The sequence below is a fragment of the Rhinopithecus bieti genome, unplaced genomic scaffold (assembly GCF_001698545.2).
Source record: "Rhinopithecus bieti isolate Rb0 unplaced genomic scaffold, ASM169854v2 scaffold_3902, whole genome shotgun sequence".
NCBI lineage: Eukaryota > Metazoa > Chordata > Mammalia > Primates > Cercopithecidae > Rhinopithecus > Rhinopithecus bieti.
This window is the reverse complement of record NW_016804460.1, coordinates 497577-501663: the sequence shown is the minus strand read 5'-3', so window position 1 is coordinate 501663 and position 4087 is coordinate 497577.

Here is a 4087-nt window from a genome sequence, read left to right as displayed (position 1 = left end):
TTAGACCAGATTTGTATTTGCATTGTCAAGTATGGCAAATGAGTGAAAAATGTTTAATACACTATTGGATTTTTTATTGCTTTTTTCGATTCAGCTTATACCAGGGCTGAAAACCTCAATTTATGTTCATGACAGTGGGGATTTTTTTAAATGTCTACATTCTTTCTAATAAACTGTTGGAAGACTTCTTGGCTGTCCTTTACAAAAATAAAAATAAAAAAATAAAAAACAAAATCACCCTGGAGACTGTTAAAGCACTATAAAAAAAACCTCTGTAGACATAAACACGATCTTTTAGGATGTTTTCCTAAACTGTGGTATACAAAAATAAAAAAATAAAAATAAAAGAAGATGTTTTCCTTAGTCCTTTAGGCAGAAGTTTTCAAATGGTCTAGGAGCCACCTCTGTGATTTACAAAGTCTACTGGGCTGACTTTTTGCAGTGCTGGTGTTTATAATTCACAATAAGAACAATAACACCAACTACCAGTATTGAGCACTTCCTTTTGCAAGGCACTTACTGCATTTCACCCTCACATTTGCTTGTGCTATCCCTCTTTAGTGTCTTTTCTGCCCATTTATTCTGGTGAGGTCTATTTGCAATGTGAAAAGAAAATCAAGAATTCTTCGCTGAGCCCAGTAGCAGTTTAAGGTCAGCAGGGGTAATGTATTCAACAACCACGCATCACCTGCTTCTTTATAACTAAAGTGTTTTGTTACTACTAGAGATCATTTGAAATTAACCTTTAATTAAATATAAAGAAAGAATCTAAGTCTGTATAAGTATAACCTTTAGACTGGACAGGCTTTTCTTTTCTTTTCTTTTTCTTTTTCTAGGCTACAGTTTTCTCATCTTCTAAATTTGAATCGTTCTTGGACATAAAATGGTTTATAATACTAAAAACCGTTTAAATAAGAAATGAATAAATTTGGATAATAGTAGCACTTACTTCACAGGGCCGTTGTAAATATTATATAAGACACTGCCTGTAAAAGGCTAAATGTAGTAGTTGTTGTTATTGCTCTTACATAGTGATTACCAACACATGCTCATTACCCACCCAATCAGTATCATTTTCTGTTTAGAAATAGCACATGCTAAGGACTGTGGCTACCAACACTGCTCACTGTATCTTCTAGAAGAGTCAACCAGTATCCTGGAATCTCATAGAAGGAATTATGAGAAGGCTGATATAGGATGACCCTCATTTCACAAATAAAGAAGTGGCTCAAGTAAGTTAATGTCCCAAATGCTACAGATAACTTATAGCAGTTCTGATACTAAAACCCCTGACTTGTAGTTAAGAAAAATTTATGATAGATAAATAAGTAGATGGTGGATAAATGATAGGTAGATAGACAGATAGATAGGTGTAAAGAGATAGCGGTAGAAAAGATTGATGTTAAAACTGAACCCTACAATTCTCCCAGCTTACTTCCTAGAAAGAGTTTTCAGGCTGTAGCACAGACAGGGAGACCCAGGCAGAGTCCGCCAGTCTTCCTGAGCTGAGGAGATAAAATTGGGGGACCAAAGAAGCCAAGGCAACTGGAGTTCACAGAGCACAGTACCAGAGAGGACAGAATTGCAGAGAGAACTTCAGAGATCTGGAGTGACAAGATATCACTGCGTATCTATCAGAATGGCTGAAAGAATAAACAGCAAAAATACCAATTGCTGGCAAGGATGCAGAGAATCTGGGTACATGCATACATTAACAGTGAAAATACAAAATGTTATGGCCACTCTGTAAAATAGTTTGTCAGATTCCTTTTTTTGTTGATACATAATAGTTGTACATATTTGTGGGGTTTTGATACATTCACACAATGTTCAATGATTAAATCAGAGTAATTGGGATATCCATTACCTCAAGCATTTATCATGTCTTTATGTTGAGAACATTCCAAATCTTCTAACCATTTTGAAATATACAATAAATTATTGATAACTATGGTTATCCTGCTGTGCTAGTGAACACTGTAACTTATTCCTTCTAACCGTATGTGCTTACCATACAACCCAGCAATTGCACTCCTTGGCATTTAACCCAGAGAAATGAACACATATTTTCACATAAAAACCTGTACAGAAATAAAATAGTAATTTTATTCATAATATTCAAAACCTGAAAACCATCCAAATGTTCTTCAGTGGGTGACATGTTAAGCAAACCATGGTACATGTACCATGGAGTACGACTCAGCAGTAAAAAGGAATGAACTATTGATACACACAATAAATTAGATGCATCTCAAAGGCGTTATACTAAGTGAAAAAAATCTATCATCAAGTAGCCATGTACTGTATGATTCCATTTACATAACATGGAGAACAGATTCATAGTTTCCTGGGGCAAGGATCACTGGGATAGGGATATAAGTGTGACTACAAAGAGGTATTACCAGGGAGATCTTTGTGGTGATGGAATAGTTCTGTGTCTTGATTGCAGTGGTGGTTACAGGAATAAACAGATAATAAAATGACTTGTAACTACACACACACACACACACACACACACACATACACACACGTCACACTAATGTTTATTTCTTGGTTTTGATATTGTACTCTTTAAGTGAGATAAAACCACTGGGGAAAACTGTTGATGGGTACATGGGAACTCTCTATACCATCTTTGCAACTTTCTGTGAATCTATAATTATTTCAAAATAAAAAGTTTTTCAAAGTGTTAATGCTCATTATAGAAATTTTACATAATAGTATATAGAAACACACAAATACACACACAAGACCCTCATCCTACTATTATTTACATTTTGATGTGTATCTTTGCAATCTTCCTCCACCCAACTCAACCCCATATTGACGTTAAGTTCAACATGTCTATTGAAACTACAGGTTGGCCGGGCACGGTGGCTCAGGCTTATAATCCCAACACTTTGGGAGGCCGAGGCAGGCAGATCACCTGAGGTCAGGAGTTCAAGAACAGCCTGGCCAACATGGTGAAACCCCATCTCTATTAAAAATACAAAAATTAGCCAGGCTTGGTTGAGGGCACCTGTAATCCCAGCTACTTGGAGGCTTAGACAGGAGAATCACTTGAATCTGGGAGATGGAGGTTGCAGTGAGTCGAGACTGCACCATTGCACCCCAGCCTGGGCAAGAAAAGCAAAACTCCATTCCATCTCCAAAAAAAAAAAAAAACAGGAAAAAAAAAAGAAAGAAAAAAGAAAACTGCAAATTGAGATGTCAAGTGGTAGTTGGACATAGTGGATATAGCAACCCAGATTTTTTTTAACTTTGTTTTGTTTGTTTTAAGATGGGGAAATAATAGCTTGTTTGTTGATAGTAAAGACACAGTAGAGAGGAAAAACATAATGCAGGAGTGAAAGAAGATATTTGTTAGAGCAATAGTTTGAGTGCTCAGACAGAATAGATTGCCTGGGTTTATGTGTGTAAATGTGTTATGTTATCTATGAATTACACTTCAGGACAGTAAAAGGGAAACAACAGGTTTGCTATGAAAGGTTGGATCTGGTGACGTGGTTGCGAACCAGTGGTTTGGAAGAATCAGTAATGGTTAGGGTCTTGCTACACTGTGTATGCATGAATTTTTCCTTAATTCTCCAATTGCTGCTGCTCCAGTTGACTGGATGTAAGAATCCAGCTCAGCTGTGGGATGGAGGCTTTGCAGGTATGAGGTCTCTCTTGGGATGCGAGACATGGGAACAGCAGAAGGGAAAGAATACTGAGCAATGCTTTTCTAATAAGGAATTAGTCTCTGTTGTGGGTCCCAAAGAAGCCATTATCGGCCGGGCGCGGTGGCTCAAGCCTGTAATCCCAGCACTTTGGGAGGCCGAGACGGGCGGATCACGAGGTCAGGAGATCGAGACCATCCTGGCTAACACGGTGAAACCCCGTCTCTCCTAAAAAATACAAAAAACTAGCCGGGCGACGAGGCGGGCGCCTGTAGTCCCAGCTACTCCGGAGGCTGAGGCAGGAGAATGGCATAAACCCGGGAGGCGGAGCTTGCACTGAGCTGAGATCCAGCCACTGCACTCCAGCCTGGGCGGCAGAGCAAGACTCCGTCTCAGAAAAAAAAAAAAAAAAAAAAAAAAAACCATTA